This window comes from Ovis canadensis, chromosome 5, assembly GCF_042477335.2.
Source record: "Ovis canadensis isolate MfBH-ARS-UI-01 breed Bighorn chromosome 5, ARS-UI_OviCan_v2, whole genome shotgun sequence".
NCBI lineage: Eukaryota > Metazoa > Chordata > Mammalia > Artiodactyla > Bovidae > Ovis > Ovis canadensis.
In genome coordinates, this window is record NC_091249.1 from 98172243 (window position 1) to 98197951 (window position 25709).

Consider the following 25709-nt stretch of genomic DNA (forward strand, 5'->3'; position numbering starts at 1 on the left):
GTTTGTAGGTTTCTTTGTGTGCTATGGATATTTTAACAATAAGTTTTTCAATTATTGAACATGGGATATCTTTCAATTTATTTGGTATCTAATTTCTTTTATTAATACCTTATAGTTTTTAGTGTACAGGTTTTCAACTCACTGATTAAGTTTACTTCCAGGTATTTTATTCTTTTGATACAATTATAAATAATATTATTTTCTTAATTTATCTTTCTGGTAGATAGTTATTAGCTTATAGAAATGCCACATATTTTATGTATATTGATTTTGTACCCTTCCACTTTACTATACTAATTTATTCATTTTAATTATTTTTGTGGAGTCAGAATTTTCTGGATGTAGTGTCATGTCCTCTATGAATAATGAGAGCTTTACTTCTTCCTTTCATATTGGATACTGTTAAATTTCTTTTTCATTCCTAGTTGCTATAGCTGGAATAAAAGTGTCATGAGTGGACATCCTTGTCTTGCTCTTTATCATTGCAAGATCTTAGAGTGTGATGTTAGCTGTGTGAGTGTGATGGGTTTATCATATATGGCCTGTATTAAGTTGAAGTACAGTCCCCCTATTCCCACTTTTTATTTTTTCATAAATTGATGCTGAATTTTATCAAATACTTTTTATATGTCTATTGAGATAATCATATGATATTAATCTTTCATTTTTAATGTGATATATCCTGTTGATTGATTTGTAGATGTTGAACAGTCCTTGCATCCTTGAATACATTTTCAATTGTTTATGTTACAATTATATTGTAACATATTACAATGATATTATAACATACATACAATTATACTGTAACATTGTAATATTAATTATGTTTATATTACTAAACAATTTTCAATTGTTTATGTAATACAATCCTATTTATGTATAGCCATATCTCAGAGATATTATAGGTCTGGTTCCAGACCACTGCAATAAAGTGAATATCACAATAATGTGAGTCATACATTTGTTTTTAATTTCCTTATGTATATATATTATATTAACTTCATCTCTCTGATGCAAACAGTCAACTCACTGGAACAGATCCTGATGCTGGGAAAGATGGAAGGCAAAAGAAGAAGTGGGCAGCAGAGGATGTGATGGTTAGATAGCATCACTGATTCAGTGGACATGAATATGAACAAACTCTGGAAGACAGTGAAGGACAGAGGGGCCTAGTGTGCTAACTCCAGGGGGTTGCAATAAGTTGGACACAATCAGTGACTGAACAACAAAAATATACTATGTTTACACTATATGTGGTTATTGTGTGCAATAGCATTATGTCTTTAAAAATGTACATATCTTAATTTAAAAATGCTTCATTGCTTTAAGAAATGCTACTAATTATCTGTGCCTGCAGCAAGTCATCATGTTTTGCTGGTTCAGAGTCTTGCCTCAGTGTTGATGTCTGCTAACTGATCAGGGTGGTGGTTTCTGAAGACAGGTGGCTATGACAAATTTTTAGAATAAGACAAGAATAAAGTTTGCCACATTGATTGCATTTTTCTTTCTTGAATAACAGCATTGAAAACTGTTTGATAGCACTTTACCCACAATATAAAGTCTTACAAAATTGGAGTCAACCCTTCAAACTCTCGCTACTTGCTTTATCAGCTAAGTTCATGTTATATTCTAAATCTTGTGTTTTCATTTCACAATTAATGATGTCTGTTGTCTTTATATGTGTGTATTACAACAGTAAATCAAAGATCACTAATCAGATAATCATAACTGATACAATGATAATTTTAAGTTCTAAATATTGTGAGAATTAACAAAATGTGACACAGACATGAAGTGAGCAAATGTTGGAAAATGATGATGAAAGAATTGATACACTTGAGGTTGCCACAAACTTTAATTTCTGTAAAGCACAATAAAGTGAAGCACAATAAAACTAGGTATGCCCATATTATTAGTATTTAGGTTAGTTTGCTAGTATTTTGTTGAGAAATTTTGCATCTATGTTAATCAAGAATATGTACCCATAATTTTATTTTTCATAGTGTCCTTAGCAGGTACAGTATCAAGGTAGTACTGATTTTTTGAAACATGTTTTGAAATTTTCCTTCCTTTCAATTTTTTGGAAAAGTTTGAGAAGTATACATATTAAATCTTTTTTGTATATTTTGTAAAATTTAACAATGAAGTCTGTCTGGTCTGGTCTTGGTCCTGGGCTTTTGTTTATTGAGAGCTTTTTTGTTAGCTGTTTCAATATCCTTATTAGTAATAAGTCTATTCAGATTTTCTATTTTTTCATCATTCAACCTTAGAAGAGTGCATGTTTCTAGAGCCTACCCATTTTTTTTCCTTTTAGTTTAAGTATTATTTTATATTATAGCTGATTTACAATGCTCTTTTGGTTTCAGGTATACAGTTTAGTAATTCAGTTATACATATAAATATATACATTTCATAGATGATGAAATTGATATTTTAGATTCTATTGAATAAAGTTCCCTGTGCTATACAGTCAGTCCTTTTTGGTTATGTTTTTACATATTTTTATGTGTATATATTAATCCCAAAGCACTTTTTTATCCCTCCTCCACAGTCTTCCCTCTTTGGTAACTGTAAGTTTGTTTTTTAGTCTATGAGTCTGCTTCTGTTTTATAAGTTCATTTGTGTCACTTTTTTTTTTTTTAGATTTCATATATACATGATATTATATGATATTTATCTTTCTCTATTAGACTTATATCACTTAGTATGATACTCTCTAGGTTCACCCATGTTGCTGCAAATGGTAGTATTCCATACTTTTTATGACTGAGTAATACTTCATTGAATACATGTACCTAGGAATGAACTTAGGCAAAAGACCTGTATTCTGAAAACTGTAAGTTGCTGATGAAAGAAACAGAAGATTATACAGACAGAAAGATATACCATGTTCTTGGATTGGAAGAATTAATACTGTAAAAATGGCTATACTACCTAAAGTAATCTACAGTCTCAATGCAATCCCTATCAAATTACCAAAGACATTTTTCACTGAACTAGAACAATTTTAAAAAAAAGTCTGTATGCAGAAACAATAGATAATCAAAGCAACCTGAATAAAGAAAAATGGAGTTGGAGAAATCAGACTCCCTGACTGCAAAATATACTCCAAAGCTACAGTCATCCAAACAATATGGTACTGGCACAAAAACAAAATATAGATCAATGGGACAGGATAGAAAGCCCAGAAATAAACCCATGCATTTTTTACTCTATGACAAAGGTGGCAAGACTATACAATGAAAATTTGTTTGTTTATTCTATGCTACCCAATTTATTAGCATTTAATTGTTTGTAGCATTATCTTACATTGTTCTGTGATATCAGTTGCAACCTCTTTTCTTTCACTTTTTGGTTTTACTTATTTGAGCCCTCTCTCTCCCCCCCACCCCCCTTGGTTACTCCAGCTAATAACAGGTCAATTTATGTATCTTTTCAAAGGAACAATTCAGTTTCATTGATGTTTTCTATTTTTTTAATAGTCTCTATTTAATTTATTTCTGCATTAATATTTATTATTCCATTATTTCCATTTCTCATTGTTTTCTGGCTATTTTCCTGATTCCTCTCCATTCTTTTCTTCTCTTTCCTTGCTTTTACTTAGCTTTCTTTAGTGTTGTGTTTGAATTCCTTCTCATTTTCATTTGGCCACTATATATATTTATATATATATACACACACACACACATATATATATATATATATAATCTTGTGATAACTTTGAGGTTCACAGACAATATCTTATGTAAATGCAAGCTGTTTTAAGTTGGTAGAACATATTTCAAAAATCTATCTTTTTACTCCTCACAATGTTTTGTATTTTGATGACATATTTTACATCTTTCTACTTTCTATTTCCTTTAACTAGTTATAATTTTAGTAAAATTTATTACTTTTGTCTTTTAACATTCATTCTTACATTGAAAATGCCTGAATCACTGTCTTTATTATATATTTACATTTCAACTGATAATTCCTTTCACATATTTTCTTGTTATTAATTAGTGCCATTTCAGATTAGGATTCCCTTTATGGTCATTTTAGAGGTGGTTTACTCCTTTAGCTTTTACTTAGCTTGAAAACTCTTAATCTCTGCTTCAATTATGAAATGGTAACTTTGCTGGGTAAAGAATTCTTGGTTGCATCCCTCTCCCCACCCCGCCCTTCAGGAGTTAGAGTATGCCACTCCCTTCAATTTGTAAGGTTGCTGCTGAAAAATCTGCTTATAGGCTGTTGGAATTTAACTTATATATAACAAATTGATTTTATTTTTCTGCTTTTAGGAGTCTCTCTTTATTCTTAACTTTTAACGTTTTAATTACAGCATATCTTGATATGTGTGTCATTGAATTCATCTTATTTGGAACAGGACTTTCTGAAACTGAACATTTGTTTCTTTCCTCAGATTAGGGAATTTTTCAGCCACTACTCCCTCAAATAATGACTGTTTATCTCTCTTCTATTTCTGGGATCCCTATAATGTGAATATTATTCCACTTAATGTTCTCTCAAAGTTCCTATAAGGTTTCTTTACTTTATTGATTTATTTTCATTTTGCTTCTTTGTCTGGATGAGTGTCAATGTTTTGCCTTCCAACTTGCTGATTCATCCTTCTGCCTCATCCAGTCTACTGCTGAATGCCTCTAGTATGTTTTTCAGCTCAGTTAAAACTTCTTTTTGGTATTTTTAAAGTATATATATATGTGTGTGTGTATATATATATACACACACACACACACACACATACATATGATCTAAATAGTCACTGTGCTTGCCCAAACTTCTACCAAGCTCAATAAGTGTCCTTATGACCATTACTTTGAACTCTTTATCATTTATGCTGTTTATATCTATTTAACTCTTTTTCTGAGGTTTTTGTCTTACTCCTCTGTCTCTCCATTTTACCTAATACTGTCTTTCCATGTATGAGTTAAATAAGATATCTCTTCCAGTCTTGAAAGAGTGGTGTAATGTAGGAGATGTCCTTTGGAGTTAGAAGTACAATCTCACCTGGCGGAAAAAAAAAAAGTGTTCATGGGTGCCACATTTGGGCTGTGTGCACCCTTCCATTCTGGCAGAGCCAGTCTCTGGAAGAGATAGAGGGTCCAACCACAGTGGATTCTGAGCACTAGTGGGCAGAGTTATCACCTGGTCTGCAATAAGCTCCAGTCTAGGAACAGGGATGAGCAGGGCTGTTGGTGGGGTACACCCACTGACACCAACAGGTTAGACAGAAAACTCCAAAATGGCACATTCTAGCATTAGCAAGGTAGTCTGAGATTGCAAAATGGCTCCTGCATCAGTCCCTGAGGAGTGCCCGAAGAGGTTCCTGCCTCTTTAGCATATGATTGAAGCATATCCTTAAGCTATGCTCCCTATGCTTTTCAATCTAGTATTTTTGCACTGGTTTTCAGGTAATGTGAGTATGGGTGCAAGCTTTTTATTATAAATTGCTGAACAAATTTGGGTATGGCTTTTCCTTGCTAGGTTGCATCTCTCTTTCTCCTATCTTTTTTGATGCTGTGCTTTTACCTTTTAATGTATAAACTTTGTTCATCCAGTTTTCAGGTCTCTTTCAGAGAGAATAATTGCATATATTGTAGATTTTCTGCATCCCTGGGAGGAGGAAAGTTCATGGTTTTCCTACCCTGTCTTCTTGAAACCAGTCCTTAAATGCATTCTATATAATGAAAACTAATTTCTTTTAAAAGTCAGAAACCATTTATAATTGCTGAAAAGCAGATAAAATATTCATATTTGAATCTACCTTTAAAAAAAGCAGTGCTTAAAATTCTCCAAGCCAGGCTTCAGCAATACGTGAACAGCGAACTTCCAGATGTTCAAGCTGGTTTTAGAAAAGGCAGAAGAGCCAGAGATCAAATTGCTGACATCCTCTGGATCATTGAAAAAGCAAGAGAGTTCCAGGAAAAACATCTATTTCTGCTTCACTGACTATGCCAAAGCCTTTGACTCTATGGATCATAATAAACTATGGAAAATTCTGAAAGAGATGGGAATACCAGACTACCTGACCTGCCTCTTGAGAAATCTGTATGCAGGTCAGGAAGCAACAGCTAGAACTGGACATGGAACAACAAACTTGTTCCAAATAGGAAAAGGAGTACATCAAGGCTGTATATTGTCACCCTGCTTATTTAATTTCTATGCAGAGTACATCATGAGAAACATTGGGCTGGAGGAAGCACAAGCTGGAATCAAGATTGCCAGGAGAAATATCAATAACCTCAGATGTGCAGACGACACCACCCTTATGGCAGGAAGTGAAGAACTAAAGAGTCTCTTGATGAAAGTGAAAGAGGAGAGTGAAAAAGTTGGCTTAAAGCTCAACGTTCTGAAAACTAAGATCATGGCATCCGGTCCCATCACTTCATGGCAGATAGATGGGGAAACAGTGGAAACAGTGTCCGACTTTATTTTTTTGGGCTCCAAAATCACTGCAGATGGTGACTGCAGCCATGAAACTAAAAGATGCTTACTCCTTGGAAGGAAAGTTATGACCAACCTAGACAGCATATTAAAAAGCAGAGACATTACTTTTCCAAAAAAGATCTGTCTAGTCAAGGCTCTGATTTTTCCAGTGGTCATGCATGGATGTGAGAGTTGGACTGTGAAGACAGCTGTGCGCTGAAGAATTGATGCTTTTGAACTGTGGTGTTGGAGAAGACTCTTGAGAGTCCCTTGGGCTGCAAGGAAATCCAATCCGTCCATTCTAAAGGAGATCAGTCCTGGGTGATCATTGGAAGGACTGAGGTTGAGGCTGAAACTCCAATACTTTGGCCACCTGATGCAAAGAGCTGACTCATTGGGAAAGACCCTGATGCTGGGAAAGATTGAAGGCAGGAGGAGAAGGGGATGACAGAGGATGAGATGGTTGGATGGCATCATCAACTCGATGGACATGGGTTTGGGTGGACTCTGGGAGTTGGTGATAGACGGAGGCCTGGCATGCTGCGATTCATGGAGTTGCAAAGAGTTGGACATGACCGAGCGACTGAACTGAGCTGAACTAAACTGAAACCGTGACAGAATCTGTACTGTGAAAATTACAAAATACAGTGAATTAAATCAATAAAGACCTACATAAATGGAAAGACACATTATATTCATTGACTAGAAGAACCAAAAGAGTAAAAAAATATTTGTCCCAAAAAGATTCATAGGTTTAATGCAATTCTTATTAAAATCTCAGAAAAGTTTGTAGACATAGACAAACTTATTCTATAGCTTATATAATAAGCCAAATAATTTTGAAAGAGAAATATAATGTTAAATTGATTAGATTTCTCACTGGTAAGTCTTTCTACATAGCTACATATTCAAGACACTATGGTACTATCAGAATGCACACACAGGTCAGTGAAGAGCTACACTGGATGAGCGTTTGTGCGTTCTGAATCACAGTTTATTATTCCCCTCTGCCCAATCCTGTTTCCTTCTTTTATTGATTATTGATCCCTAACAAATATCTACCCCCCTTTACCAAAAAAAAAAAAAAAGAGAGAAATAGCTTATATGTGAACACTGGAGTAATGGCTGCTTGTAGAAAGCTCACCTTGCAAAATAATACAAAGTTGTGCAATTACCTAAAGTGATTTTTAAAAGATTTTAAATTATTAAATATTTATTCTATAATATTAAATGAAATCACTATAGACAACACATTTGTAAGATGAGTGAGATGTATATATACCACAAAGATAAATACACAAAAATATAAATAGAACTTATCCCTAAGTAGTAGGATAAGGTATAATTTACATGTTAGTTGCTATATTTTAGGGTATTTTATTTATCTTCTGTGATAATCATGGACTGTTCCTATAATTATGAAAAATGTACATGCCATCTGACCACAAATTATGTAAGAATGGTAAACTAAAAGGAAAAGATAATTTTCATTCAACTTAAAACTTAACTAGAATTCAATCTTCCTTTGTGAATTGATTTTTAGTTTTCCCTTTAAATTCAATATTTCATTCTTCCCTCTGAATTCAACATTTGGGCTTCCCTGGTGGCTCAGTTGGAAAAGAATCTGTCTGCAATGTGGGAAACCAAAGTTCTATCCCTAGGTCAGGAAGATCCTCTGAAGGGAAAGGGTATGCACTCCAGTATTCTTGCCTGGAGAATTCCATGGAGAGAGCAAGCTGGCAAGCTACAGTCTATGGGGTTGCATAGAGTCGGACATGACTCAGAGACTAACATTGGTATTTCCTTGTAGCTCAGATTGTAAAGAATCTGCCTGTAATGCAGGAGACCTGGGTTCAATACATGCGTTAGAAAGATGCCGGGAGAAGGAAATGGCAACTCACTCCAGTATTCTTGCCTGGAGAATTCCATGTACAGAGGAGCCTGGTGGGCTCTAGTCAAGGTGTTGCAAACAGTCAGACATGGCTAAGTGACTAACACACACAACAGAAAAATTTTATTGTTAAAATCATAGTACTTTAAACTAACAGGTAATGATTACATCTAAAAGTAGAGACTATCTCAATTTTAGAGCTGCAATATGGCACTTTTGAAATAGAAATATTTCATCTGTAATTGCTAAAAGAATGAAGTATCATCTTTAGAAAAATTTATAGGGTAACATTTGGGTCAAATATTCTAAATGGTAGATTATCATCTTTAATGATAGCTTGAAATGAAATTCAGTGGTAAGTTTAACACATGATTGCCTCATTTAGACTTACTATAAAAGTTTTAAATTAAAACTGATTATAGTATACAATTCCTTTACTTGATCATATAGTTTTATATCAAGTTCTAATCTTTTGATTCCATACTTTCCTAAATAACAATAAAAAAGGAAAGAATCTAAGTACAGAATAGTAATATAATTCATTGTCATTTTTTCCTACTTTTACAAACAACATATTTTTATAAACATAAAAACTCTCACTCTGTCCTAAAATGAGGATATCAAGATGCTTGGAATAAGCATTTATCGTAGACTAAAATTAAAATGTGAGTGAGTAACTCCATATATTTAAGTGTTAAATGTTACTTCAAATATAAGATTTTTAAAAATATGGAAAATACTGGGAAATTTGCCTAAAGAAAATTTTCTTCCCATATGAGCATGTAATTCATACCTAAAATATATATTTCCATGTATTTGTATACAAGTCAAACAATTTATCCTGTTTATTAATTTTCAGTCCAAACATTTCTTACACCTACTCCTTGCTTTTACAGTCTATACAAACCTATAAGAAAAAAAAAACAAAACTCAAGTATATGTGAAATATTGCAATGCTAATGAAAAGTATTTTTGTCTTTGAACATCCATTAAATAGAATATAGTTATCTTTCTTTCCAGCAGAGCTTCAACATTTCTTTTGCCTTTCCTGATTATTTCTGAAAACTCTGCTTCTTTTTCTTCTGCCTTCTGGCTATATGAAACTTCGGTTACTATTTTCCTCCTCTTACCTTTGGGAGTGCTTGCCATTATGGCAGGAAAAGTTTTTGATTCCAAAAGCCATTTTATGAGACACATAAAAGGCGGCTATTTTAATCTCTTTTGGGTCCAAGTAGGTATTTCCATTGGATTGGGTCAACGAGCATTCTATTTGTTAACACTTTGCTCTACATTTTAAAGAATCACTCTCTGATGATGAAATAATGATTTCTATCACTACCATTCAGAATAACTCAAGGTAAAATTTTTCCTTTCACAGTGTATCATTTCAAATAATAGGAGGAAATATTATTCTAAAATCTCGATCCAGTGTTCTAAAGACAACAGCCAATAAAAGCTACTATCAATGTTTTTATCATAGAAAACATCTTCTGATCGAGTGATATGGTGAAAAAACCTCCTAAGGAGTTATAAAAATACAGGCTGTTTCCCATATGTCTGAGTAGGTACATATTGATCTTACCATAATGCAATAATATGGGAAAGACAAATACTGAAAATTTTATTATGCTGGAGTGAAAACTAGCCATAAAATATGAAAGTTTGCATTCTTAATCTCATTTAACACTGAAAAGAATCCTGTATTTATTAATATTACCCACATTTGACAAAGAAGGCTTTGAAACACTGAACAGTTTTCATTTTCACATATGCCATAGCTAAATAAGCAGTATAACTGAATTTTTACCTTAGAAAGGAGTCTCTGAAATTGCTGCCAATGGAGTTTGTATATTGTAAACTAGTGTGAATGATGATCAACAAGGAACACTATTAAATTCTACCCTTCAGTTACTTAATTAGACACTCTGAGAATAGAAATCAGATATCTGCATTTCTAACAAGTTAACTACATTATTCTGAAGGATATAAAATTTTGAGAAATTTTGTCATAGGTCTTTGCTTCCTACTCTTTAAGAAAATATATAATAATTTAAATTTGGGTATATAATCTAAAAATATTAAAACATATTTCTCCTGTTCTAATACATACATTTTTCATGGCACTATTAGAATGCTTATTGAATTTTTGATGAAATGAATTAGGATAGTACTTCACCTTAGATGTGTCAAATTGCAGCTAATTTTGATAGTTTAATAATACCTATCTGAAGTATTAGAGTAAAAAATTAAGGTTGTATCCAGATAAATGAAAAAGTGCTGTAATCTATTATCTTAGACTTCTAAAGGCAAAGAACAGATAAATGGCTTTATATTTGTCAAGTGTTTTCTGGCTTTGAAATAGCCTGTTATTATCATATCTACCTTGAAGTTTAACCTGCCTTGTGGCACTTCTTAGCAGCAGTGTTAGTGGCAAAAGTTCTAAAATTTTGTAACCAGGAAAACCAGGATTCAAATTTTAGGTCTGATATATTTACCATGGAAGTTAGGAATAGCATTTTCAAGACTCATTTCTTAAAACCTATGTTAATACACACACACACACACACCTGCTTTAAAATATTTCAACTTTATAAAGAATATAAGAAAACCTTTTTAATAAAATGTGTATGAAGTGTCCTTCAGAATCTGCTCCCAATGAAACAACAACAAATTGTGAAAATTAAAAAGGTATAAAAATAAACCAAATACTAAAAAAACAATTATCTGAACGTTTTGCCTAGGAGAAGTCACTGGAAATTATCCTAGAGGAATATAACAAATGAAAACAATTTTAAAGAATATCTACTAAATCTCAGTGAGAACAGCAAGAGTCTGAAGCACGTGAGCCACAAACTACTACCTCACATTCCCAACCTTCAGCTCAAAATGTTGGAAGACCTACACTGCATAGATGTGATCAAGAGGACAGGGCTCCCTCTCCCCTCAATTCCAGCAAGTACCATAGGACCCCACTGGGAGGGACAGGTATCCAGAATTTCTCATTCTTTCCAGGTCTGTGTTCCAGAGAATAAATGCCAGGTAAATGAGGCTGAGAGCATGAGGGATACCTTTCTCCAGGCAACACCCAATCATAGGGCTGAGGGTCTAACTCAAGTATGGAAGGATGAAAATACAGGAAGTCCTGTCACCTTTACTTCAGTTAATTCATAGATCAATGGTTACTGGCTGGGAAAGATATGCCAGCAACACCAAAAGCATTACCTCAACACAGCACTCTGGTCAGGAAGTACAATTTTTACTCTAAGAGAAGCAAGACACCAGCCATATTCCAAATCATGTCCCCTAGCTCAGAAATTTTCCACAGGGGAAGAAAAAGTGTGCAAGATCAGAGAATTTTGAAGCTCTCCTAAAGGAAACTGACATTCTTTGTAACAGAGTGTGGGAATTTAAAGCTTCAGTTCAAATGAATTCTTTTTAACGGCTGAGTAATACTCCATTGTGTATATGTACCACAGCTTTCTTATCCATTCATCTGCTGATGGACATCTAGGTTGTTTCCATGTCCTGGCTATTATAAACAGTGCTGCGATGAACATTGGGGTACATGTGTCTCTTTCAATTCTGGTTTCCTCGGTGTGTATGCCCAGAAGTGGGATTGCTGGGTCATAAGGTAGTTCTATTTGCAATTTTTTAAGGAATCTCCACACTGTTCTCCATAGTGGCTGTACTAGTTTGCATTCCCACCAACAGTGTAGGAGGGTTCCCTTTTCTCCACACCCTCTCCAGCATTTATTGCTTGCAGATTTTTGGATCGCAGCCATTCTGACTGGTGTGAAGTGGTACCTCATTGTGGTTTTGATTTGCATTTCTCTAATAATGAGTGATGTTGAGCATCTTTTCATGTGTTTGTTAGCCATCCGTATGTCTTCTTTGGAGAAATGTCTATTTAGTTCTTTGGCCCATTTTTTGATTGGGTCGTTTATTTTTCTGGAGTTGAGCTGCAGAAGTTGCTTGTATATTTTTGAATCAGTTCTGATGAGATGGATGAAACTGGAGCCGATTATACAGAGTGAAGTAAGCCAAAAAGAAAAACACCAATACAGTATACTAACACATATATATGGAATTTAGGAAGATGGCAATGATGACCCTGTATGCAAGACAGGGAAAGAGACACAGATGTGTATAATGGACTTTTGGACTCAGAGGGAGAGGGAGAGGGTGGGATGATTTGGGAGAATGACATTCTAACATGTATACTATCATGTGAATTGAATCGCCAGTCTATGTCTGACGCAGGATGCAGCATGCTTGGGGCTGGTGCATGGGGATGACCCAGAAAGATGTTCTGGGGAGGGAGGTGGGAGGGGGGTTCATGTTTGGGAATGCATGTAAGAATTAAAGATTTTAAAATTTAAAAAAATAAATAAATAAATAAAAATAAATCATTTGGCAAAAAAAAAAAAATAAAAATAAAGCTTCAGTTCAGTTCAGTTGCTCAGCTGTGTCCGACTCTTTGTGACTCCATAAATTGCAGCACACCAGGCCTCCCTGTCCATCACCAACTCCCGGAGTTCACTCAAACTCACATCCATCGAGTCAGTGATGCCATCCAGCCATCTAATCCTCTGTCGTCCCCTTTTCCTCCTGCCCCCAATCCCTCCCAGCATCAGAGTCTTTTCCAATGAGTCAACACTTCACATGAGGTGGCCAAAGTACTGAAGTTTCAGCCTCAGTATCAGTCCTTCCAAAGAACACCCGGGGCTGATCTCTTCAGAATGGACTGGTTGGATTTCCTTGCAGTCCAAGGGACTCTCAAGAGTCTTCTACAACACCACTGTTCAAAAGCATCAATTCTTTGGTGCTCAGCTTTCTTCACAGTCCAACTCTCACATCCATACATGACTACTAGAAAAACCATAGCCTTGACTACACGGACCTTTGTTGGCAAAGTAATGTCTCTGCTTTTGAATATGCTATTTAGGCTGGTCATAACATTCCTTCTAAGGAGTAAGCATCTTTTAATTTCATGCTTAGGTTATTCTAAAAAAACTTAAGAGGTTTGAGTGCTAAGCAATCAAGAGCAGGTTGATAACTCCATGACAGCAACACCATAGGTCATGTCATTTACCAGAGAAACCCAGAAAAAAAGACAGCTGAGAAGAGTCTTTCTGTGGTCAGAAGAAAACTTCAAACCCTTCCCTCAGAAACAACACAGCAAAAGGGTTCAAACTTTGGAATAATTTGTGCTCTAATCACTGATGCAAAATATAGAGCAACCAGTCAGCAATTAGTGGCTGATTATGATACCTATAGTGGCAAACTTTTCCTCTATCTTCCACAGAGATATTAAGGAGATAGAGTCAAAGAGAACCTGCTAAATCAGACACTACAGGGTAACTGTAAGCCGACCCAGTGCAGTGTCCTCTGAGCAATAACAAGAAAGATTTCTAATCAAGGGGAAATAGATTTCAATAATATAGTACAACTAATTCATTAAGAAGAAAAAGATAAAAAGCAATAAAAACAAGTCCCGTAATGGGGATCAGTATATAAAGCTACTAAAATATATTATCCAAAGTACCCAATAAAAAGTTAATGTATCAACCTATTCAAATTTATACATGTTCACTCTTCTTATGTTGGGTATTTAAAGTAATAATTATAGTATCATATTGTTGGATTTGTAACATATGTGGATGAAATTAGTATAACAATAACACAAAAATTGTGGGAAAAGGAATAAGGCTATATGGAAGTAAAACTAATGTATGTCACTGGATTTACATTAGTAAAAATAAGAAGTAAATTCTGACAGGATATAATATGATCAATCCCAAAGCAACTATTAGGATAATGACTAAACAGATGAGACATTATTTAAAGAACTTAAATATTCCACTAGAATATACTCAAGTAGCGGCCCCAAAAAAGCAGTAAAGGGAATCGAAGTATGAAATATATGTGAAGACTAGAAAATTAGAAGTAAATTGCACCATAAATTCAATGACATAAAAATACCATTGAATATAAAATGATTAACAATTCAATTAAAAGGGAAAGATTATCAGAAAGGATTTTTAAAAACCCAACTGTTGTTATATATGAGGCATATTTTAGATTCAAAGATATAAGTAGGTAGAACATGAAGAATGGAAAATATATTTACCATGCAAAGGGTATTCATAAGAAGACTGGAGTGAATAAACAATATCAGGCCAAATATACTTGAGTAGAACATTATCAGCAAAAAGAAGGATATTTCATAACGTCAATCTCATTACCAATGTACCTGCACTTAAGAACAGATTCCCAAAATACATGAAGCAAAAACTAACAGAACTGAAGTGAAAAGATCACTTCCATTTAACTTTCTATTAAAGTTTCTAGCCAGAGAATTTGGGCAAGAAATAGAAATAACAGGCAACAGGCATACTTGGGGAAAATAAAGAAGTAAAATACTCTTCGTTTGTCTGGTATATAAAAAATTTCTATGAAACTTACTAACAAAACTAGTAGAACTGATAAATGGTTGGACCAACATTATAGGATATAAGATCAATATTCAGACAGCAATTGTATTTCTGTACACTAGAAATGAGCTTAAAAAATGAAAAAATTCTTTTAAATTAATATCAAAAGGAATAAAATAAATCAGAATGGATTTAACACAAGAATTGTACTCTTGTATACTGATAGCTTATTTCCACACAATAGATGTTTTATAATTTACTTCATTATTCCCTTATTATTAGACATGTAATTCATTTAACTAATTTTATTATAAAACAATGCCACAATGACTAATGCCATCAATGGACCTTTATCTATGTGCTCAATTATCTCAAACACATAAGCATAATTGCTGCTTTGGGAACTATATACATAACCTACATAAAACCAAATTGTCCTCCAAAGAATATAGAATTTTACACATCTATCAAGAGTGTGTGAAAACAATTTTCCATAACTAGGCTAACACTGACTGTTACAATATTTTTTTTAACTTGTCAGTAAACTAATGGACTGTTTTTAATGTGGTTTTTTTTTTTATAAGTTGCAGTTCCTGTTTAAAGATAATTTTATATATTTCATATTAGATTATTTGTCTCTTCCAATTTCCCTGTGCTTATATAATTTTCAAAATATTTACTTTTATTTTTAAATTTAAATTTTTTTAGGATTTCCCTGGTCGGGTTGTGGATACAAGTCCACCTGGCAATGCAGGGGACAAGTATTCGATTCCTGGTCTGAGATCGCTCATCTTCTTGATTGCCATGGAGCAACTAAGCCTATGTACCACAACCACTATGCCCACGTTCTAGAGCCTGTACACCACAACTACTGAGCCTGTGTGCTACAGCTGCTGAAGCCCTTGTGTCTAGAACCTGTGCTCCACAACAAGAGAAGCCACTGCAATGAGAAGCTTGCACACACATCACAATGAAGAGTAGCCCTTACTCACAACTATGCAAAGCCCATGCAAAGCAATGAAGACCTAACAGAGACAAGAATAAATAAATAAATAAAAATTAAAAAGAAATGTTTCTTTGTGTTTCCTCATTCAGCAAGTACTGTAATGACTACCTATGATAGGCCTAGCACTATTCTAGTTACTGGGTTACTGTAGTTTTCTGGTGATAGCCTTCACCAAACTTAGCAATTTGCCTCAAATCAAGTTGGATAAAGGATCCAGAATTTAGGTGGCTAAAAAAAAAAAAAAAAAATCTGTAAAGTTGTTTTCATGGTTTTCCTTGTATTTGTTGTTACTATTTAATGTATTGCTTATATTCTTGAATAAAATACACACTTTTATTAATATACTTTTAATGAATTAAAATTTCCAATGGCTTACTTTAAACATTTTTACAACTATGTGCATAGGAGAGAGGGCTTCCCAGGTAGCTCAGCTGGTAAAGAATCCTCCTGCAATGCAGGAGACTCCGGTTCAATTCCTGAGTCGGGAAGTTCCCCTGGAGATAGGTTAAGCTACCCACTGCAGTATTCTTGGGCTTCCTTGGTGGCTCAGATGGTAAAGAATCTGACTGCAATGCAGGAGAACTGGGTTTGATTGCTGGGTTGGGAAGATCCCAAGGATGAAATTGACAACCCTCTCCAGTATTCTTGCCTGGAGAATCCCCATGGATGGAGGAGCCTGATGGGCTGGAGTCCATGGTAGGACACGACTGAGTGACTAAGCACAGCACATAGGAGAGAATGGCTTCTATTTTAATGTTTTATGTCTTTCCTTTCTTGCTATGGAACAATGAACTAGATGATACTGCATCACTGCCATTCTTTGAAAATAAATATATAACATAAACACTATTTCCTATTAGCATTCTTAGTAGAACATATCCCCCCCCCAAAAAAATCTAATTATTTCTTCAAGATGGGAGAGAGTTGATTATATTTTAATATTTTCCCTTAATTTCTCTAATAATTGGAAAATACAAATTTTCTGCATCATCTTAAGTTTTGCTAATTGAATTTACCAGAACATTATCTAATTATAAAGTTTTTTATATTTTTATAAAAATTTGCATGGTTATTTATAATGTCTAAACATCTACATCTGAAATTGTTTCCCCTTTTCATATACAACCTGTTTGGTTTCTTCTCTTTCAAATTCTTACTATCTCTCAGCTATTCTTTAATTTATATATATATAAATTATATATTTAGATATATATATGTTAGAAGTCACTTATTCTCTGGGCTTCCCTTGTGGCTCAGCTGGTAAAGAATTCATCTGCATGAAGGAGACCCTGGTTCAATTCCTGGTTTGGAAAGATCCCCTGGAGAATGGATAGGCTATCCAGTATTCTTGGGATTCCTTGTGGCTCAGCTGGTTAAAAATCTGCCTGCAATGTGGGAAACCTAGATTTGATCCCTGGGTTGGGAAGATCCCCTGGAGGATGGCATGGCCACTCACTCCAGTATTCTTGCCTGGAGAATCCCATGGACAGAGGAGCCTAGCAGGCTACAGTTCATGGAGTGGCAGAGTTAGACATGACTGAGCAACTAAGCACAGCACATGAGAGTTCATGCTCAAAGTACATTTTTTTCAGAAAGTACATGATAGGTATTTTTTTTTTCTTTCCTGTCTGATGAAATTTTTTGTTCTCTCAACTTACTATTATTTTCTCTGAGCTTAGAATTAAAATTTTAATATCACTTTTGCTAAGATATTTAAATCAAAACTCAACTATTGCTAGTAATTCCATAGGAAGGAGAAAGCAGCTGTCAACCTTTGTTTTCATTTCTTTGAACATAGAACAAAATATTTCTCTGTTTGTGTGCATGAGTGTGTTGGGGGCTACTTCTTCATTGTGTGTAGTGTTGCATATGATTTAGGCTCAGCCAAGATGAAAAGTCAAAGTGTTAAATCTCTCAGTTATGTCTGACTCTTTGTGATCCCACAGACTGCAACATGCCAGGCTTCCCTGTCCATCTCCAACTCCCGGAGCTTACTCAAACTCGTGTCCATTAAGTTGGTGATGCAATCCAACCTTCTCATCATCTGTCGTCCCCTTCTCCTCCTCCCTTCAATCTTTCCCAGCATCAGGGTCTTTTCCAATGATTCAGTTCTTCCCAACAGATGGCCAAAGTATTGAAGCTTCAGCTTCAGCATCAGTCCTTCCATCGTTTCACCATCTATTTGCCATAAAGTGATGGGACCAGATGCCATGATCTTGGCTTTTCGAATGTTGAGTTTTAAGCCAGCTTTTTCACTCTCCTCTTTCACCTTTATCAAGAGGCTCTTTAGTTCCTCTTCTCTTTTTGTCATGAGGGTGGTGTCATCTGCATATCTGAGGTTACTGATATTTCCCCAGAAATCTTGATTCCAACTTGTGCTTCATCTAGTCCAGCATTTCTCATGATGTACTCACCATATAAGTTAAATAAGCAGGTGACAATACTGTACTTGACTTACTCCTTTCCCAATTTTGAATCAGTCTGCTGCTCCATGTCCAGTTCTAACTGTTGCTTCTTGACCTGCACACAGGTTTTGCAGGAGGCAGGTAAGGTGGCCTGGTATTCCCATCTAAGAATTTTCCAGTTTGCTGTGATCTACATAAACAAAACATGACATTCATGAAGAGTAATCTTTGGTTCTTTTGGAATTTTACTGTAAAGTATGCTAAAAACATTTTAAAAATCCTATTAAAATAATGTTTAAAAATATTTTATAAATCATATTTTAAAAACATGTAAAAATATTTCCATAAAATTTTTCCATTATTACAATTCAACTTGAAACTAATTAGCTCTACTCAGAAAGTCAATATGTTTTTCTCTAAGAGCAGAATTGTTTTGAGGTTTTAGTAGGAAAGGCAAATATCACACTGTACACTGGCCACAGGAAAATGATGTTAATATATTTCAGCACAAAATTTAAAAAAATGTTTGTGTTATAAACTCATTGAGATTTAGAATTATTTAAGAATTATTATAGTATCTTAGAATTATACAAATGCTGCAGATATAATCACACTTACAAACATACATACTATATAAATTTTTTCCAATGACAGTACTCCAAAATGTACATTTTAAAAAGTTTAAAGAAGGAAATCAAAGGTTAACTTTATATATAAATCAAAATCACCAAATGAAAATGCATAAACATGTATAAATATTCTTTTGTTTACAACTAATTTATTAGCTGTGTCAACACAGACTAAGAGATTTGGAAACTTAAAGTGAAAGCTTATCTATTTCAGCTTAGAAGACAAAAGATTAAAAAGTCATTGTATGTCATTAGAAGTATAGACTTATCAATATCTGACAAATAAGTAGCTCAGGTACTTCATCTCTCTCATTTTGAATTTATATATATAGACATTAAAGATATAAGGATTGTCTTCTATTTCCAAACTTTCAATGTATTAGTTTATTTGTTATAAATTAATTACAGATTCAGAAGAAATTCTGTGCATTTAAGGTAATTGGCACATTAATCAGATATTTTTAAAATAAGGATATAAACATAAACATTATCAAAATAATGTAAAAAAAGATAAAAGAAAAATTTTCTATCATCATCAGATTGTATAGCAAAGATTTGCAGTTAAATGCAGAATAAACAAAATTAGGTAGTTCTTACTGAAAAAAAAATTAGAATCTAATTTTCTGGATCACACATAAGGCAAAATCCCATTACTCTGAATACTTGAGTGGATTTAATGTTTTGGTTAGAAATAAATATGGAAACACCTGAGTTTAGAAAAGCAAAAAAATTACATTTTGTGTTACTGAAGCATACCACTGAGTGTTTACTTGTGATTAAGTCTGCCCTTATTTGTCTGATAGATTTTTCATTTTACTTTAAGCAGCAGCAGAAACAGTAGGGAACCCTATTCTCTTCCTTTCATCCATGATTTTGTACTGCCCTCTTGCTTACTGACTTTGTAATGAGCTAAGTTAAATCAATATCAATCAAAATAGAACCTTCAGTGTGTGTCAGTCTCCAAACATAACACATACATTGTTGTTTAATTTAACCCGCTGTGCCAGTTGGGTTAATCTAAGAATTTGTAATGAGGACTGAGGAGGCACTGGATAATAGTGAGACCCACTGGCTACAGGAATCATATTTAATTTAAGCTGTTGAAAATTAGTACACATTGAACTATGTGTCTGATAAGAAAGAGGACACTTTTGTGTCAGAGAATTTAGGGTGTAGGAAGCTTGGGTATTGCTATCAATCATGGACTCTCTCCCTCTGGGAGGTATCTGCTGATGTAGGGAAAGAAAAAGGATAAGAAGTAACTTTGTAATCAAACCCAAAATAGAATCCCAGGATTAGGTTATAAAGTAGGTGGATAGTGCTACTCTATATAATTTGGTGGTGGTTTAGTCACTAAATTGTGTTCGATTCTTGAGACCCCGTGGACTGTAGACTGCCAGGCTCCTCTGTTCTTGGGATTTTCCAGGTGAGAATACCCAAGAGGGTTGCCATTTCCTTCTCCAGAGGATCTTCCCCACCCAGGAATCAACCCCAGGTCTCCTGCATTACAGGCAAATTCATTACCGACTGAGCTATAAGGGAAGTCCTGGTAGAGGTGCTCAGCTAGAAATTAATACAGAGATCAATATGAAATTTATAAAAGGAAACTTGTTCTTTTTCCTGATGAAAGAAATAGATACCTTAAGATCTAAGGAAAGGGTATTAGTCTAGCTCTTTCCCATCATTTCATGGGAAATAGATGGGGAAACAGTGGAAATAGTGTCAAACTTTATTTTTGGGGGTTCCAAAATCACTCCAGATGGTGACTCCAGCCATGAAATTAAAAGACGCTTACACCTTGGAAGGAAGGTTATGACCAACCTAGATAGCGTATTCAAAAGCAGAGACATTGCTTTGCCAACAAAAGTCCATCTAGTCAAGACTATGGTTTTTCCAGTAGTCATGTATGGATGTGATAGTTGGACTGTGAAGAAAGCTGAGTGCAGAAGAACTGATACTTTTGAACTGTGGTGTTGGAGAAAACTCCTGAGAGTCCCTTGGATTGCAAGGAGATCCAACCAGTCCTGCCGGGAGCCAGCAAGGGAGATCTCACCCATGACAAGGTCATGTGGAAGAGAACTGTTAAGCAAGGCTTCAGGACTCGAGGGGCTCCCTAGATCAGCTTGAGCATCTACCCCAAAACCAGAATCTGTCTGTCTTACTATTTTGTGCCTTTCACCAACTCTCCTGACATTAACAGGGGGCTATCCCTGACCACATTTCTCTGGAGAAAATAAACTTAGGGGTCTAGCTAATAAGTCTCCTGGACATGAGAGGAATATTTCAAATCAAACCCCCTCTGTTAGCATTCTAGCATGCTTGGCAGGTTTATCCAGACTCTTGCAGCTACGCATATGATTGTTCACAGCCTCCCAACTGTGAGAGGCACGGAAAGCCTAAAACATAGAGCCTTTCAAAGAGTTAAAAGTTATTAGAATAGTGCTGGTGTAAAATTTCATTATTGGGCCAATGCTTGTTGCTAAGTTCCCATATCTCTTATCCACTGTGCACCTGGGAGTGCATTAGTTAACATAGTTGGAATGTAAGAAAAACAAGTGTAGCCTTGAAATTAACCACGTCAGACTTTTGAGCTAATTGGTGGTTTCTTTGTTGTAACTCACTGCACCTTTGCTCCATGAGAAATGTAACTCTGTTTAACATTTTCTGAGGCTGACATAGATTAGAAATATAAAGAAAAAACACTTTGAGGGAAAATAAGTTTTCTGGTTGAACAGCCTTTATCAAAAGAGGGTCATAAAATGTTCACAGGCCTCCAAGGCCAGAAGATAATGTACACAATATTGTTTATGGGAAAGGTATGCAGGAAAAATCCTGGTTTTGATAAAGACAAAACAGATGTAATGTTTGGGCTGACTCTGTATGACTTTGCATCTTTCATTTCCCTCTATCTACAAGTAAAGGTATAAAAGACCCTTTTGAAAATAAAAATAATGGGCCTTGCTCAAAGAAGCTTGGTCACCCCGTGTCTTTTTTCTCTCTTACTTTCTTTTTCAGGCTGATCCCTTGGAGCATGGAGGCTCCCTGCATTCACTTATCTGCCTGGGTTTCTAAGACCTGAACAGGAAGACGTTCTGTGTCTTCACTCCCTCGGGAGACTGGGAGGGCACCTGTAGCCTCCGTGAACAGGGCAAACTCCTTGTCTCAGAGTTTTATTGGCTTTCTATGTAAACCAAGGAATATCAGCCTCTCTCTCTCCTCTATTTTCTTATCTACAACATTCTTTCCTTATCTCTTTCTAAATCATCCACCGACGCCATTCCCCTGGATCCTGTGGGGGCTGGACCCTGGCACAGTCCATTCTAAAGGAGATCAGCCCTGGGTGTTCTTCGGAAGGAATGATGCTAAAGCTGAAACTCCAGTACTTTGGCCACCTCATGTGAAGAGTTGACTCATTGGAAAAGACCCTGATGCTGGGAGGGATTGGGGGCAGGAGGAGAAGGGGATGACAGAGGATGAGATGGCTGGATGGCATCACCGACTCAATGGACATGAGTTAGAGTGAACTCCGGGAGCTGGTGATGGACAGGGAGGCCTGGCGTGCTGCGATTCATGGGGTCGCAGAGTTAGACACGACTGAGCGACTGAACTGAACTGAGTATATATTATTGCAGAGTCTCAAGGCCAAGAACAGAAATGATCCCTGCACCAGGATGCATGTAACCTGCAGTGACTTCCCAAGTGCAGAATAAAGAGTAGTTCACCTCAATCAACCCTCTGCCCAAATTGCTGCATCTAAAAATGATGCAGAAATTAGAGAGAGTGCTAACTAGAAGGAGTCAACTACAGGGAGTGCTGTTAAGGATGATATAAATATCCTCAGAACTTGATGCTTGCCATGAAAAAATAAAATTATTATGCAAATGAACTTACTAGGGAATTATTAAATGATATTAGTTTAAAGTTTCAGCTTAGAACCTCATAGAAAGACATTATGTTTTCTAATTTTGGATAATATAAAAATGTGCATCCATCCAAAAAATGTTGTACCTTATTGGGAGAAAGCATAGAGTTATTTGTTCTTGTTAATGAATTCAATTATAAGCATATGGGATATATGAAAGCTGAATAGTCAAAAGGATAAACTATGCCAGTTGCTAAAGTGTTTTCTCATAGTTCCAAACTATTCTGTTTTGTGATGCTGGGCAGATATTCTGCAAACTGCATTTCTGCTCTGGCAACTGATTCCATATTCAGTTCAGTTCAGTTCAGTCACTCAGTCGTGTCCAATTCCTTGCAACTCCATGAATCGCAGCATGCCAAGCCTCCCTGTCCATCACCAACTTCCAGAGTTTGACTTTGACAATTGTATACACCAGGAGATGGGGTGTTTAGAGGAAAAGAAAAGGGCATGATCCTTTCTGTGGTTCCTTGTTCCTGTTATCTCCATCATAGCAGCATTTCCTCACCTACGTACCTGAGCCATTCTCTAGAAACTAACTCTTTATGCAGAAATTTTTGCTAACAGTCTCACAACCAGCCACATCATATACCCCCACAGAGACAGCAGGACTGACTACCTGGTATGCACTCCCTCCACAGATATGTGACTACCACCTATACAAAGTCCTTATTCTGATTTCATTATTACACCAGTGTTATAAACTGTGGCAAAACTCAAGTTTTGCTGACCTGCAAACTAGTTTATCTTACCATGCCACAGGTTCACGGATGTTAGAAGACGAGGGTGTTTGACTTTAGAAACAAAACACACTTTAATACACACAGTAATTTCAATAGATATTTGCACCACTTTTCAGAATCACATTTTCCACTGAGAACTAGGAAGAAGGAACTGTGTTATTAGCAGAGAAACATGAACATTTGTTTTTATTTTTTTAAGTTTTATGTTTACTTTGTTTAACTTTACAATACTGTATTGGTTTTGACATACATTGACATGAATCCACCACGGGTGTACATGCAATCCCAAACATGAACCCCCCTCCCACCTCCCTCCCCACAACATCCCTCTGGGTCATCCCCATGCACCAGCACCAAACATGCTGTATCCTGCATTGGGCATAGACTGGTGATTCGATTCTTACATGATAGTATACATGTTTCAATGCCATTCTCCCAAATCATCCCACCCTCTCCCTCTCCCTCTGAGTCCAAAAGTCCGCTATACACATCTCTGTCTTTTTGGCTGTCTTGCATACAGGGTCATCATTGCTGTCTTTCTAAATTCCATATATATGTGTTAGTATACTGTATTGGTGTTTTTCTTTCTGGCTTACTTCACTCTGTATAATTGGCTCCAGTTTCATCCATCTCAACAGAACTGATTCAAATGTATTCTTTTTAATGGCTGAGTAATACTCCATTGTGTATATGTACCACAGCTTTCTTATCCATTCATCTGCTGATGGACATCTAGGTTGTTTCCATGTTGTGGCTATTATAAACAGTGCTGCAATGAACATTGGGGTACATGTGTCTCTTTCTATTCTGGTTTCCTTGGTGTGTATGCCTAATGAGTAATTTAGGAAACATGTCTAGCCTTTGCTTCAGACGCATTCTCCTCTGTACTTGACAGTAAAGAGAGCTGTCCTCTGATCCAACTAGAAACATTGTCTCTTGCAAGATGTGCAGAAATGCAAAAGATATTTCAATGACTGTTTCCCAAAAACATCCACCACTCATTTCTACTGAATTCTGAAATTTTCCCAGTTTTCTCCCACTCCATTGGCCATTCTGAGTAATCTGATGGAAAAACACTGGGACAAAACTTAATTATTTTGTCTCATACAACATTTAACTAAGACTACTATTAACAAAATTCTAAAAAGCAGATTGATGAGACTAACCTGCTGCACATTTTTCTCAACTATGTTCTGTTTCTAAGAATTAATCAACTGAACAAATTCCATAAACTCCTGGGTTTACCTTGTAAATCAAATGTCTTTCTCCAAGTGTCTGTACTTACCTTTCCACTTGACCTGAAGCATTTAATCAGGGAAAGCAGAATAATTAGCAATTGTAGCTAATTATTATGGATTTCCCTGGTAGCTCAGCTGGTAAGGAATGCGCCTGCAATGCAGGAGACACTGGTTGGATTCCTGGGTCAGGAAGATTCCATAGAGAAGGAATAGGCTAACCACTGCAGTATTCATGGGCTTCCCTGGTGGCGGTTGGATCCTTGGTTTGGGAAGATCTGCTGGAGGAGGAGGGCATGGCAACCCACTCCAGCATTCTTGCCTGAAGAATCCCCATGGACAGAGGAGCCTGGCGGGCTACAGTCCATGAAGTCACAAAGTTGGACATGACTGAACAACACAGCACAGCTAATTATTATAACATAATATTATATATGATATGTTTATATATCGAATAAATATAGTATAATATTATATAATTATAGTGTATGGAGATATCATATTATCTTTATACTTTATCTTGTTAATGTGATGTATCATGTTGATTGCTCATCCCTGGAATAAATCTCACTTGATTGTATACTTTTACTATATAGTCTTTGTTTTGCTAATATTTTATTGAGGATTTGGTTCTTCTATGTTCATCATGGCCATGATGGCTAGTAATCTGAGCTTTTTTATAGTGTCTTTTTCTGGTTTTAATATCAGGGTAAGGTTGGTTCATAAAACAGTTTGAAAGCTTTCCTTCCTCTTCATTTTTTTGGAAGAGTTTTAAAAAAACATTTAATCTCGTTTGAATACTTGGTAGAATTTGATACCAGCATAAGTTGATTTGAGTTTTGCAGAAATTAGTTTTGTGATATGAACCAAAATTTTAATAAGGACAGTATATGTATTCATAACTAATCTTTTAAAGATTTATGCCATGTTGAAAATGTCATATGATTAAAGATATATGTACAAGAATATTCATCAAAACCTTATAACATTGTAAACTGGGAGATGACATAAATATCCA